The following is a 15,900-nucleotide window of genomic DNA, read 5'->3' as shown; positions in this document are numbered from 1 at the left end:
GTGACGTGAATGCAGACTGAAGGACCAAAAAACACAGAAGAAAAGGAAAAAATAGAGTTCATTTTAAACATTCTGATTCTTTCAGCCCGACTTCATGCTTTTAGAGAGCTCTGTGATGACAATACAAACAGTAGCTCATTTCTCAATCAAATTCCACCCACATCAGTGTGTCACACTTGTGCCTGATGAGCAGGAAAGGGGTAGTGGTGGGGTGCTACATACCCAGGGGCATGTAGATACACAGAAATACAGATACTGCAAGTCTCTTTTCAAGTTTTTTAGTGCCTGCTCTAGTCCTAGATACAGGGCTGAGCTGGCAGCAAAGCAGGTTACCATATTCTGCATAACAATACCACAATCTTTTGAAATTTCAGAGGGAAATGTTTATAACTCACGTATTTAATTATGCTTTCTGATATGTCTCTGAAATAACTTCAGTGACTGTGATGATTTCTGTCTTGACAGTGGGCAAACTGAGGCTGACTGACCTGATCTGCCCCCAGCCACCCTTCTGCAACTGCTGGGACTGAGCTCCGAGTCCCCCTCCCCTCGCAGAGCTACTGCGCCGCTCTTTTCCAAGGCATAATTGCCACATCAGTAATGATGAGAAGATTTTATTTGATTGAAAGGCTGCTCTAAGTACCCAGCTTGCAGGTTACATCTCACCTGCAGGAACTTAGGGGCTATACAGACATTCGATTTCATGATTCATTTAAAGCGATACGAAATGTTGCTTTGAAGCTCCCCCCGTCCCCATTCCCTCTTCACATCCGGCGACTGCACAGTGAGTGGAATTATACTCAGCATGTCACACTCCAGTGGACAGGGATGGTTTGTAAAAGCTGATAAGCCTCGTTAGGATTTGCAACTTTGTATGAACTTCAGTGATAAATACTGCGTTCGTGAAATGCCAAATACTGCTGGAATGTTGGCGTGAGCACGACAGAGATTACAGCTAATGTGGGAGCGCGTAGGTACACTGTGCAGTAAATTACAGTCATGATATGCAGCCACTTTCTGTAAAAAGTGGTGGGGTTTGAGCCAGGGGTATCTCCTATAGCACAGTACACAGGGATCTAATAGAGCTAACAGCTCCGAGTGAAATTAATGAAGCGGGAATGGTATGACGAGGACCCTGAGTGGATATGGAGGGAAGAGACAATATTTGCCAATACCTTTTCATGGCTCTTACTCATGGGTTACCTGCTCTGGTGAGGATGTGAGTTTATGAACACACCCAGCCTATGGCTAATGACTAGAGAGACTCCTTTGCCCTTGATTTTAACAAAGAAATTACAACTCCCGTCAAGAGCAAACTTTCAAATCCTCTTCCTTTCTTTTTTTTCATACATGATCAAAAGGAATTTCAGAATGATGTCCCGAACTCAGATGAAAGCAAAGTTTGATGTTCTGAAGTGCTAAACTTTTCCGCTTTGACCTGCACGATTGAGATGAAGGAGAAATTTGTCTGTAGTAATTAACATGACAAATAACTGTGAATGGGAACTTGCTGTTCTGAATGACAGCGTTGTCTTCTGCTTCAGGGTGAGAAACCCAGGGCCAGGATCCTGGGGATCTATCCCTTGCTTCCATCTGACTCTTAAGAGGTTTGAAAATCTCTGTCTCTCACCTGATGGAGACAAGAACAGAGGGTGGTCTCCTGCAAGAGCACAGCACCTTCAGATGCATCCTGCTACATCCTGCAAGATATTGCAGGGGGGAAAGAGCTGATTGCCCAGAAAAAGAATAATCACCAGTGATTAAAGGTATTTCATGAGCCCTGCCTTTCATGCTGACAGTTCTGCTATAATCATTCCCAGCATACGGCTCTGCCTCTGTGCGTATTCATCTGTTGCCAATTGCCTTGTAGTTACTTTGTGAGTGTGTTAGTTGGGGAGTCTTCTCTTGTTCTTTGTTTTTACAGCCCTCAAACACAAGAGATCCTATGACCAGGATCCTGGATGCTTTGAGGCACCTAATAAATAATTGATAGCGTTCCAATACCCAAACTATGCTTTGCCATATCAGGAAGCCTGTACAGCAAAAAGATAACTGACATTAACTAATTGCTATTGAGTGGTTTTCAGGCAATAGATCACATAGGTTTTTCTTTGTTTTCTAGTGGGTTGCTTTTTAGGGCTTTTATTAATTACAGTATGAAAATGCAATGCATTTTATCACCAATTTGATAGTAGATGGCTCCAGCAGAGAATCCTAAAACTTTCCAAGCCACAGAAACAGATTGAATTGGGTTAAGCTGTATTATCAGTGCGGAGGGGGACTTGTGCTGCTGTCTATGTTACATCCATTCTGCACAAGGCATTTGTATCTTTAGACATATCATTTTGGCTTTGCTCTTCAGATCAGCATTATCTACAGGAGACACTCCTCACGAATGCAGCAATCCCCACCTCATTCATTCCTCCTTTCTGCTGGCTCGTGCCTGGTGGGAAGCGAGCAGCTCCTGAAACCCTGCCCCAAGTTGCTGGTAGCAGCAGCATCTGTAGAGCTGTGTGGGAGGAGAGCAGAATCATCCTCACCCTTCCCAATTAAAACTTCATCACCAGCACCAAGATAACAATGCAACAGAAAAACACTGAATGCTGTTCTCACTGGTAAACGACATGACCTCCGAGCTCAAAAAAACCCAGTGCCCTGTTCTTGTCCCGCTATTCCCCTGCAGCCTCACCCACGGCGCCCATCAAACAATCAGTCACAGACCCCATCTGTCAACACGGGGTCTGCAGTTCATGGAATCTGCCCGACCGTGGTGTTCTATTACTGAGACTCTCTGTAAACAGAGGTGCTTTGAATGACTTGTCGTCTCTTACAAATTGCACGGGGAGAATGAAGGCTACAGGACTGAGTGACATAATTGTAAGACAAAAATTACAAAGGCTCTTCTTTCACTTACCCTGGCAGTCTTAGAACTGAGCTAGACTTTCACACACAGTGCCAGGGCCGATCAAAGCTGCCTTGTAAAGTTTTTTTCTTGCTTTTTTTTCCTTGCTTTTTTTTTTTTGCTAGGGATCCTTGATGCTAAGTAAATTTGCATCAGGGCTGCTTTGTGCATCACAGTCCTGTGTATTGTGATGGCCAAGTGTTCCCCTTCCGATGGCAGTTACTGATCTTGATATTTAGGGTGAAGCTTGACAAAATACAAACTCTTAACATTATATTCTGTGGTTTGTTTTTAGTTTGTGTTTATATCTTCTCACTCATGTGTCTTCCAGCCCTTTCTTCATCTCATCCTTTAAACAAAATTCACAGTACCTTGAGGCTTACATATCTGAAGATCCTGGGGAAACCTCCACTCTCATATTCAGTTAAACCAGTCACATCCTCTTGAAGAAGCTCTTCTGTATCCCAGTCCTGTCCCTGGGAAGCAAAGGTCACGGTTAGACTAAGTGTCCAGATGTCAGAACAAAGGGACCACATTTGTTTAATGGATTATGGAGTCCAGAGAGATATAGAGATATTTGGGATCTAGTGATACTTCCAGTGGGTCATGTGTTCCATGTATTTATCATGTTTTCCATTTAAACAACATAGAGTCTAGCCAGACGCCATTGTGACGGATGGCTGATAGCCGTGTGTAATAAATAATTTTTTAAAAAGCAGAAATCAGTTACATTACAAATAAATTATTCTGGCTTCAAGGATGCTTTTTGTGTCCCTATGTGTAATGCTATAAAAACTTTTTTTTGCTCACATGAAAAAGATACTAGACTTTTGTAAAGTAGAAATCAGCACCACCAAAGGCTTAATTATATAATGAAACATTCTCAAAGCCCTCACATTAGCTCACTGACGCTTAGTGGAAAAGGCATTACCTAGCAACAGTCACTTACAAATCACAGGAAAAGTAATGGAGATTATATGCTACACCGCTCTATAGAGTCAAAATTGGTAGCAGGATGTGCTTGCCCTTTCATTTCATGTGGAAAAATCCATTGTTTACAGGTGTGAGGGTGTAAGGGATGCACTTCAGGGGGAGAACAGGCCTGTTTATCCATCATTAAAAAGTAATCTTTAAAAGAAGGCCAAGCATGGACCAAGGCACATTAACATGGCCAGAGAGGGCAGACTGCAACACAGGCATTAGAAAAATTACCTCTACTTTTTTTTCCCTCAAAGAAATTGCTCTTCATATGTCATTCATTCTCAAGTGCTTAATTAAAAGGATTAACTCATTTTTAAGTGCTGACAAGCTTGAGTTCCCCAGCACCAATGTCCTGCATGTGACTCAGAGAAGTTACTCACATCAGAGTGTTCAGCAGTTCCTTGGCCTCCAAGATTTGATAGATATTGCCTCTGTATTTTGTTTCCATCCCACTTCTGTGCACCACAGTGGCAAAAACTGTTAGAAACTGCAGGAGAAATACATTGGTATTTTAGAGACAGAGTTATTAGAACCAGCTCCATATTGCAAATGCAGCTAGCAAAGAGAGAGCTGGGTTTTATTCCGAATTATGCTTTGTTAACAAGTTGTTAACTAAGTTCTCACTCCAGAATATTTAGAGCCAGCTAAATAATATGTGTCAAATCATTGATCTGACAAGTTTCACAACTTTTTTTTTTCCACTTTAAATTTCAAATATCTATTCAAAAAATAGCATGTTCAGTTTTTTCGCTCAGTTTTAATTACTGGCGACAGCAGGGAGGGAGAAAGAACAAAGCTGAATGCACAGATCCCAGAGGGAGTTTGCCATCTCTGACCATTAGGGGAAAAGAGAAAAAAACAGGATCTTTTCACTTGGAAACTGAGCCCACTTAGTGTGGAGGCCCTGGGAAGAGAGGAAATGCGGAGTCCTCCCAATGGAAGAATCGTCCTTTGCCATCTCTTTGCTGATCATTCCTGTAGGCGGCTGCTATGGCAGAAAACCTAGTACAACAGCACTGTTGGACTGAGGCAGAAGTTCTGCAAGGGTGCAATGTTTCTTGGGTTGGGAATTATACAGCTGGCACTGGGGACAAAGGGAAAAGTTACAGCACAGAGCTCTGCTCATTATACAGAAAACTGTTCAGAGACAGGTGGCTTCAAAGGATTGCAATTCTGAGGGATGAAACTTTGCCTTTTGCATGTGTGTGTGTATGCAGGCACACATGCACACATCAATGAACATTTGTCTCAAAAAGCAATGAAAGTGTTTCTGGTTTCCCTGGGCAGTGCTCAGGCAGTCAGCTGTGGCTCGGAGCAGGCATGTGTAAAGAGAGCCCCCCGTCTCCCCTCGTCTCACTCATCAGTCCAGGACTTTGATGATGATATTAAAAGCAATGTCCATGAGACTGAACTCCAGATTATGCTTTGGGACTCCTCCCATGTCACAGAGGAAGTAGCAGGATTTCTATCTGGACCTGAGAAATAAAGATGCATTTTCTAAGTGAAATACCTTAATCTAGGTTGCTTAATACAGCTGAAACCCCCTCGGTGGGCACAGACCACTAGCAGATCCAGCTGGAGTGAAGTTTAGGCAAGGCCATAACTTGGTTATCAGTAAAGACTTGTGCTCTGTGACAATCTTCTCTCCCACTTTTGGAGATCTCAGACCAAACAGGGCTGCTGTGGATACGATGCTGCTCAGTGCGTGTTCAAGTAGCACAACTGGATTCCTACCAGCTCCAGTAATTATCAGGTATACACGAAAGAGCCAATCAAGCACCCAAAAGGACAGGCTGCCCTCTGCTCCCCCCGGGTGCAGCTGGCTCCTTATTTCAAGCACAATCTTAAATTACAAGGAAAAAGGATTTGCTGCAGAAGCAATGTTGTTTGGTATCAAAAAAGATTCCTCCTTCCTTCTGCCACCTCCCCCCATCTGCTTTTCATGTTTTATACAAAACTTGCTGCTCTGAACACTCCTGGATTTTCTCCCCTTCTAATAATAAAGAAGCGAATCTGATGTCTCCCACTGATGGCTTTCTAACCTTCAAAAGCATGTGTTTATCATGAGTTTCAGCTATCCAAAATAGTTTTGACCTGAGGTTACCATGCAGGCTCAGCCTGCTTCGAAGCAGGTTAAATGGATGATAAGCAAACATTTCATTACAGACCCTTAGTTGTTGTAAGGATGTGCAAATCCCTGAGAAAGATTTTCAGCATATCCTCCCGAGCAGTGTGGGGCTTTGGACCTGGGAGGTTCACTCAATCAGAGCCCTGCTGTCATTTTGCAAATATCTCCGCTGACTGTGCCCTGCATCATCACTTTGTGGGGCCCTGGGTGAGCCGCAGGGCTGGGGAGAGATTCCTCCCACCTGATGCACTGTGAGGGATGAGATTTTTAACTCTTAATTGAAAACACTCTTTTTTTTGCTATCCTGTCCCTTCTCTGGTTTCTGTCTGAGCAGAGGAGTGTGGAGAGGTGCTGATGGAGAGTTGGGTGGCCCTGGGGGAGATCAGTCCACCTCCCAGCCCCTGCCTGCTGCCTCATGTCTCAGAGCCACATGCATCCAGCAGTTCCAAATTTCCTGCCAAAACTATTTTGAGCACCACTATGCCAAGTCCACTGATCTATTGCTGGGCTACCTGTGTCAAGTGAAAACGGTCCAGTGTGGACACCGCACAGCCTCACCCCACCAAAAAGCAAACAGGCACTGCTCAGAAAGCAATGCTCGTTCTGCATCTTCCTCAAAATAAAAACACAAAGAGATGAGAGCCCTAGTGGCTAAACACACCCCAGTACCAGAAAGGCACATCTGTGAAGGACCAGGTACTTTGTCTCTCTCAGCTCTGTGTCTCCTTCCTATTTTAATCCACACAACAGCAGCACTTAATGGGTCACCACCTGCATTAATCCTGAGCAGGATTCCCAGCCCCAGCTGTCCAGCCAAGGACCATGCCCCATTTTCTTTATTCCCACCTCTCTTCTATACCCATCCAGCTCAAATGTTCTCAGTGCAAGAGCCTGAGCTAATTAAGGATAGAGAAAGGTGAAGCCTGAGAGAGAATTCACAGTGTACACCAAAGATGGTGTACACCTCGTGTCTCTGTTTCCAGCAGCACAGGAGATGGAGGAGTGCAGGGCATCGTGTCCTTGCTCCGTGTGCTCCAGGTTCATTACCCAGTCAGTGGATTGTTGTTCTAGGCCAAGTTTCAGATAAATGTATGAAGAACATTGCACTGCTGGGGATGAAGCTTCCCAAATCCCTAATTCCAGCCTAATTGCGCCAAGGTAATCAGTCTCTCTGCTCTGAAACTGCATGGGTGACATGCTGACATAGCTGTGCTATCCTGCTTAGTTTCATCTGTCCTCAACATCTACTGGTCTCCAGAATTATTTTTCTTCAGTCCCAACCATTCCTGGTGTTGGGCTGTACGTATCAGTGTTCAGTACAGCCCCTTAATTTCTATGGTATCACTGGGATTAGCATGGATTTACCTATTTTTTAAAGAAAAGTGTGCAGGAATAAGTCTAATTATACTTTGCTAACTATGAAATGTCCTTCTATTTAGCAGATGCTTGGGCCCTACTTTGACCTAACACTGAGTGTTTCAAGTAAACTGCCAGCAGCCCCGTCAAACTGTTGTGGGTAATTTGGAGTATGAAATGTGTTAAATTATTCAAAGAGCTGAATAAGCATAAACAGGCAGTACAACGGGAGAGATATGCATACCCAGCGATGCTGGTGTGACATTTAATACATCATATTAGCACTCCTGTTAGTACAAAGAGCTGGATGCCTAGCACAGCAGCCTGCAAATTCACAGGCAGAACAGCGCCTAGCTGCATTTTGTCCCCCATATAGCCTTCCTCCAACTGTTTTCCTTTGAAAAGCCAGATACTGCTTGCCTATAACCAAAGGTGAAAGTTGGGAAGGAAAATTTGATTCCTTCCTGAAATGCAAAGGGCATGAGGTCCATCTAACCCACCTCTGCTTCATGCTGGTATCAATCATCCTGCTGAGAGCAACTGTCTGATTTAGAACAGTGGTGTAAAAAAATTCAGAATCAGGCTCAAAATTCTCTGGTTCTGGAAAGGGGACCCCAAGGCAGACAGACTCTGTGTAGTAATAGAGCTGAAGTAGCAGAGAGCACACACAGGATCATAACACATGTCTAGCTCAGAAATACATCTAAAACCCCATGTCCTAGTAAAAGCTGACACTAATTCAAGACAAAACCCTGCCTTTTACCTACTGTGGAAGCAGTCCATTATTTCTTATCCTTCAAAACAAAGAGTGTTTTCAGGTTATAGAGTATTTCTGAGTTCTCAAGAGATTACACTTCAGGGGATGAATGAGATGCTTCTGTAGTCAGGGTTTCGTGATGGTGAGCAGCAAGGGGGAGGGGATTCTACTTTGAAAGCTTTTTCCCATTCTCAGAAAAGAAAAAAAATCCAACCTGTACTGTGGAGAAGTTTGGGTCTGGCAACCCAATCTTTACTGCTTGGTTTGTCAACGAAAATAAAAATAAAACTTAAAAAAAAAAATCCATACAGCCAACTCATAACAAATAAATGGAATGATCTCTCCTGAGAGTGGATGGAAGGCCCAGTGATGGAGGTAAAGTAGCCTGGACAAAGCACTCATGGATGTGAAAATACTGTCAGCAGCATGCCTGGATCAGCAAGGGATGGACTAGATGAGCTTAAAGGCTTTTCCCTTTCTTTTCATTTTCCCCCTTTTTCTTTTTTTTCATTTTCCTCCCTACAGTTTTAAGTAAGGGGCTGTAGGGCAGCAGAATTCCTTTGTGTCAGGGGGAAGTCTGATTTTAAGTGGTTCTGAAGCTAGTTTGCTGGTTAGCATAGAGCCACCAGTTTTTTCCCGTTTCTTTACGCTAAAATTTGATTTTGACATTTTCTTAGAAGGTGAGAGGAGACATTGGTACATTTTTTTTCACGCTCCTTTGGGACAAATACACTGCAGGGTGTCTCTTGGCTCTCCTTTTCCTTGCTTCTAAACTCCATTTAGTGATAACTTGGGATTGATGAGTCTAACTTCATGAAAAATGTTTACTAGCTTTGTTATCATGAGTACTTAGTGATACTAAAAGGAGAATAGCTCAGTTTTCAGATGGTGAAGGGGAACTTGTAATATAGGCACTTGGAAAAACTCCATTTGAATTCATAATCTGAGCCAATTTTCATTCCTTTAGGAGTGAACTACAGAAAAAATATTAAATGTCAACTTGCCAAAAACATAACCTCTGCCTATAAACACAATGGAGACAGACAAACATTGTGTGGGGAAATGTCAATTCAAATTCAAATCTTAATATAAATTTGGGGTTTGAAATACTTTGAGACATAAAAGTTGGCTGTTTCCCTAGAAAAATGGATCAATTATTTAGGAGTGTTTGTGAGAAGCCAGCTTAAAATCATAACAAGACTTTCAGTTCAAGAAATGTGAATCTGAACATTGAGTTCATTTAGTCAGGCAACAAAATTAAACCAATCTCTCCTTCCAAACTGAACCAAGTAACCAACATCTAGAACCACCTACTGAAATTATGTGAGAACCATTTGAAATTATGAGTTGATACAGAGAGCTTTTTGCCTTCTCATAAATATCTCAAAAACAAGAAGGGGAAAAAAAGCCTGTATTCTCCATTTCCCCTGTTGCTTACACCAGTCTTTTTGATTTAGGGAGGATCACATCTCTGGGCCAGCTCCTCTTCCTCATAAGGCAGCTGGGAAGAGGGAAACGTAGGCAGAGTCTATATTTGTATATCTCTTTGGATTAGAAATGTGCTTTTATCTCCCAGTCACCCCCACAGTCTGCACTGTGGTGTGTGTTACACAAGGTCAGATAAAAATAACAAAACTTGAGCCCAAACTGTTGAAGGAAATTCATTTTATGGGACCATAGTGGAGGAAGCAAAAACCAAATCTTCCTCCAGATATGCATAGCACAGAAATCAGGCCCATAGCATCAGCTATTGCCCTCCTTGGAGTGGCTCATAAGGTGATGGATGACTTATTGATATTGATGCCGTCGCACTGCAGGCAAAACCATCTAGGCAAAGACTGGGAAAGGCAGCCAGACCATCGAGGACTAGTTGACATAGCTTGGGAGCCAAAGTGAACTCCAAGGTTCATCCACTTCCCAGCACCTCAGCAATAAAAATAAATCCTATTAACTTCCATCACAATTGAATTCTCATTCAACTCCGCCACAGTAGCCAACTCTTATTAGAGAGAGGGCACGTCAAGAGCCCACGCTTAATCCCTGCTCCCAACTCTACTGGTCAACATCCTCTGGTAGTGAGACACTCGACAGGCTTGTGAGATCCTGGAAATTGGTTCAAAGAGGCTGGAGAACACTTTTGTGAATCTAGCTGGCTGCACACAGGAGCTGACTTTTCCTTGCTGACTTTATGTGCAACAAATGCACTGCATAAAGCACCAAGTATTTATTAAGAAACACGTAATTGCAGATTAGTTCCTTTTAAACATTTTAAGCTACCTACTAAACCAGATCTGGTAATAAAAACTAAAGCCAAAAAACTTGCAAAATTTCATTAACAGAGGAAAAATAACTTTAATGGTCATTGCTGTGGTTTAAATTAGAAGAACTGGGAGGGTAAGGAGAGATTTCTTTGAAGTGCCTTCATCCTCCAAGGAATATTGCTATAGGTTTTTGCTGATGTTCATTCTCACAAGCCCAACTATTTTGTGAGTCACCTGGAACTGGTTTCAAATTTAAAATATTACCATCTAGAAGTCTTATTGCAAGTAACCTCTCTGCAGCTTTCTTAGTTCTTCTAAATGACTTCTACAACTCTGCAGGGCTTTATTTTGCCTTGGTTTTTTCTTCATTTTTTGGTATATGTGTTTTATTTTTTAAACAAGTTCTTCATGCAAAGCATCCCGTCAAAGCAAAAGCCCCCACCCTTTCTTATTTTTTTCTCTTAGATATGAAACTATTTGTGGCATTCTTGTGCATGCTACATGAAATATGATCAAAGAGAAGTCACAGAGCTAAAAAAAATCTTTAACTTTCTCTTTTCTTCCTGCTTTACGTATGTAGTTGGTTTTACAGTTTCTCTGCAATAGCCAAGCTGCACTTACTGTTTTCTTTACTTTCCAATTGCTGATGTCAGTGATGCCTTCATACACACTTCATCTAGCCTAGAAGTGTACAAGAAGAGCCAAAGCTGAAAAAAAAATACTGAAAGCTTTCGTAACAGCCTTTATCCAGCAAGTTTCAAATAGGGCTCATTTTGCACTTTCCCTGTATTTAATGAAAACAATTTCAAAGTTGAATTGTCCTCAAGCACTTTCAGTTTTGTTTTCTTCTTCTCATTTTCCTTTCTTGTTCCCCATCAGTGAACGGACTCAATAGCAGTAGAAAGCCAAAATACTTGATCATTGTGCCCTTTCAGTGGGCCATAATGATACCAAGGCTGCATAGAGTATTAGGCAAGAGAGTGTGAATGAACCTCTCCTTTTATTTAATAATCTGGATTTTACAGGTCATTCCTGGGAAAACTGTATGCACATCTGTGCAAGTTTTCCACAGGCGCATACAGAGCTGTTATCATTTGCCAGAACTTTCTTATTTTAGTCCTAGAACTGTCATTGTCAAACCAATCCTGTGTTTCTTATTGACTGAGAGGTAGCACGAATCCATACTAAAAGCTCTCCAGGGCCTTTAAAAGGTTTTCGTGTCTGTAACAGCACATCTATCTAATCTGCAGTGGTCTGCTCACGTAAGAACATTAACTGGTAGAGATAAGCACAGGTTTCCAGTTTCTTACCTGGAGGGCAGTGGTTAGGTGGTTCATAGGCAAGACGACCTCAGGTTGTCGCCAACTTTATCCTGTTATTCTGGGTGCTCACACAAATGTCTGAAGTTGTACATGTCATATTAGCAGCCACCTGAAGGCTGGATATGCTATCCATTCTCCTCCTTCACAGGAATGGGGGAGAAAGTGATGGGAATGCATCCAGCGCTTTCGGCAAGTGCTAAAGGGGAAGGAGGAGAACAAAGTGAGGAACACAGTGACTTAATGAATAGATTTTCATGCACTAATCAGTTTGCCCTCAAGAATCAAGAACAGAAAATCTTAATCCATGAGCATTATGCAGATAAAGACAGAGTGCAGATCAACTGAAGGGATTCTTGACAATTTTAAAGATATTTTGCATAGTCTATTTAGATTATTTAAGAGTTTTCATCAAAGCAAACCAACTGCCTTACCTGATGTTTGATGTTCCCAGATTCTTCACTGTTCTTCTGTCCATCCATCCCATCTGTCATGGTAGCATGGCTGTCTCAGATTGCTTCTACATCCAATGGAAAGTTGCTGAATACAGAAAAAAATACACAATCAGGACAAGCAGGGTAAGGTGGGACACCTGAATCCAGCAGCTGAAGGATTTTGTATTGTTTTTAAGCCCAGGGCAGGGTTGTATTTTTTTTATGCTAGACTCTGGCCTGGGTCACATCAGGCTCTAGTGGCACTTCAGCAGCACCACACCACAAATGGATGACCCTAAGGTGACACAGTCTCATGCCTGGGTGCAAGGAAAAGAGTGGATCTGACCTTTGAGTTTCGCAGCTTTGACACTTTGATCAACCCCTACTCCATTAATAAATGAAAGTTCACCTACAAGAAGACACACCCCACTCTTAGTATACTAAGTCTCTGATTTGCTGATCAAAATAAATAAAGTGCTTGTGATTAATTTGGAAAAGTAGCATCAGTCGGGTGACTAGGGCATCTGCTTGACATATTTCCCATTCCTTTTCCAGCACATGATGGAGACTCTCTGCACTAGTAAAGCAAGGTATTATAAATTCAATATCCAAAATTTCCACCATGCCAGCAATTGTTTTAAGCCTGCTTCTTGTGCCTTTTATCTCTCTTACAAATCTTGAAGGGAATCGGATTCATCATTACACAAATGGCCTTTATTTCTGGCTGTTAAAAACCTGATGATGAGCAACATTTCCAAGGAAGAAAAAGCAGTCAATTTCCGAAGCATGTGCAGAGTTAATGTCTGCAGTAATTGCGACTAAGTACGGTAGAGCAGAGATGCTCTGCCAGCTGGAGCCAGGGATTAAAAAGGAAACATCTGTGCTGAGATTATAGGAACAGAGGAAGCTGTGGGAAGGAAGGAAGCGAGAATGCCCATGTAGGTCCACCTACCTCATTTGAACTTCTTTTCCCCATGGATTTGTTTTCCTCTCACTAAATTCTACGTATTTACCATCATGAGTGCAAAGAAATCCTGTCTGATTTCTCTGCTGTTTGACCTTTCCTTTGGACCATCCTCATGGCCACACATGGTACCAAAATGAGTCCTAAGAGAGGGAGTTGGGCATATGCTTAAAACTGAGCATGTTTTAAAGTGATTTGCTGAGCAAGGACACCTTTGAGCATAACGACTTGAGATAAAACTTTGGGCCTCAACCAACAAACTACTTACAATGAAACTAACTTCAGGCAGACAGAAAACTCCCTCAGTCTCAGTGGGACTGTATGCAAACTTAAATTTACATGAGTTTAATTATTCAGCTAGTCTAGGAGATAAACAAGCAGAAAGACTACAGTCCAACAGCAAACTATTGCCCATTATATCAGAACTGGAATGCATCATTGCAGATATTGAATACTGACTGTATTCCTAATTCTGCATTCAATAAAACATGCTGAATGTAATGAAAATTGTGTTCTTTTCAGGTATCAGAATTTTAAAACCTGTCCTTCCTTTAGGAATTTTTTCCTCTTCATTCTTACTTAAATAGTGAATGAAAGCTACAGGAGATGAATTCCAATAAAATAATAAAAACTCTGGTGGCTAGGTAACGTGTTAAGGAAGAGGAGACATACTTAAAACATTTTTAAAAACATAGTAAGGAGAAATTTCTATACATGCACAGACACATATTTATCTAGCTAGCTTAAATTCTAATGAAATATTAAATGTTGCTTTTATCTTTCCCAGTACCGAAGATTTACAAGTTTGCAGTAGATTTGCAGAAATTGCCCTTTGTACAGGAAGGTCAAAAAGAGATTAGAGAACTCTTCACTTTCATAATATTTTGTTTTTGTTTTTGTTTTTATTTTTATTTCTACTCCAATTGCCTTTGAACTCGTGTTCCTCTGGTGAGGTGAAAACTCAGGGGTGAAGGAATTGAAGGTGGGGAGGAGGGAGGAGAGGAGGAAGAAAAGCTAGAAGGGAATTACTCCTTTCAAAAATAAATCAATCAATAGAAAAAGCACAGAAGTATTACTTTAAAAAAAAAAAAAATTCCCAGAGCCAGCACACACACTCCATTTCTGCTAATTGGATTGTGATGTGTTTGCCTTTAATATGTGCAGCCAGCCCCTATGCCCTGCCTTGTGCACATGTCATGTCCTTTTAACATCAGCAGCCACTGGCCTGATTCTCAGTCCTTGATAACATGTTCCCAAGTAGTATCGTGTAACGAGGGGGAACAGAGGGAGAGGTGGGGGAGAGCAGCCAACGCCGGCACAAGCGATTGGTGGCTTTGTTGAAATGCTACAGACAATTCTCTTCTAATTGCTGACCCTTTCATTTGATTTCAATCCTTTGTTTCTTGTTGATATGTCGAGGAAAGGCTACATCGGCCATAAAACAAAAGGATGGATTCAAGCAGGGCTTTTTCTTAATCCGCTCTTCTCGATTCTCTCTCACCCTGCTTTCAGCAGATTTTCAATATCATTAGTTTCTCTGAGTGTTTGCATTTTTCTGTTCTTGTTTAGAAAGGGAAGAGCTGTCAGAGACCACAAAACTGTATTGGGTTCAAGCCACAGAAGTTTGAATTGCTGCAACAGCATTGATGAAATCCTAAAAGATAGTGAAGCTAGGGAAGAGCACAATGGGCAAGGAGAGGACACCTGCTTGCTCCATCCTTTCTCAGACCAAGTTCCCTCTCAATACCACACCTTTAGACTCAATATTTTATCTATTTATTTTAAGCAATTTGCTGAAATAACTTGCAAAGGTACCCTTTGCCTACCTGGTAGGACAACACATTCTCCATACAGGAGCCCTCTGTGTTACTTGGCTGCCAGAAAAACCAGAAGAAATTTATGAGCTGCACCTCCAAAATATTTTCCTTTCTTTTCACTCACTAACTCTGTAGAAAGGATCTTAGAAAGCTTTAGATGCAAGTATTTTGCAAGTTCCTTAAGGAAAGAAGCAGGTTAGCCATTTAACTACTGCTCTTTTAGTGAGATTGCCCAGATAGGACATTTAAAATAAAGGATTTTGAAAATAATGGCTTCCACCATCACTAAAAGTGAAATACACTTGAATAACATTGACTTTCTTTTAAAGTGTGTAGATGCTTCTGCATAGGTTAAATGTCAGATTAAAACCTACATGGACTTTTTGAGTGGCATGTGAGCAGAAATCAGACAAGACCCATACACCACAAAACAGACTTTGCACTTATTCTGGGACCACATCTGAGTGCCTGATCATTTTGCCTGATTTTTTCCATTTGATTTACAAGAGGAGAGTGGTGAAGTTGGACTGGGACACATCAGACTGCAAATTACACCAGACTTTGAGGTCTCACTGGTTGGCTCTCCAGGGTTTATCTGAACTAAGTGCATGTTGGGTTTGCTCAATGGAACCTTCTCCTAAATGTAGTTTCTCACTGGGTTCCTGGTGTGTCCATATTGGTGTGAATAAGAGATACCTTCTGGTTCAGTGAAGATACAAGTTTGCCTGCAAAGTTACTCAGTCAACCTCTCCAACATTTACTTTCTGCTTTAAAGTGAGCTAGAGGACTTTTTGGACTTTATGTCAGAACCACCGAACTCACCTGCAGATTTCCTGAAATCTGAGATCCCAAGTGATGCTTTGTCTAGAGATCAACCCTTGAATATCCTGAAAATAAGTTAATAAAAGCAAACTTTCATCCAGCAGGGACGAAAAGTGAAATCAGATTCACAAATACAAACTAGAAAAGTGATCATGCTGC

General features: G+C 41.7%; 1 long non-coding RNA gene across 1 annotated transcript; it reads right to left on the bottom strand.

Moving 5' to 3' along the window:
* Positions 1-3,010: 3,010 nt before the first annotated feature.
* LOC104683921 lies at positions 3,011-12,237 on the bottom strand. Its single transcript, XR_750883.4, has 4 exons — positions 12,139-12,237; positions 11,696-11,903; positions 4,264-4,370; positions 3,011-3,378 (listed from the first exon to the last, which is right to left on the bottom strand). It is a non-coding gene; the product is annotated as an uncharacterized LOC104683921 (long non-coding RNA).
* Between the last annotated feature and the right edge of the window lie 3,663 nt (positions 12,238-15,900).

The sequence above is a fragment of the Corvus cornix genome, chromosome 10 (assembly GCF_000738735.6).
Source record: "Corvus cornix cornix isolate S_Up_H32 chromosome 10, ASM73873v5, whole genome shotgun sequence".
NCBI lineage: Eukaryota > Metazoa > Chordata > Aves > Passeriformes > Corvidae > Corvus > Corvus cornix.
This window is presented reverse-complemented; position numbering and strand designations above follow the sequence as displayed.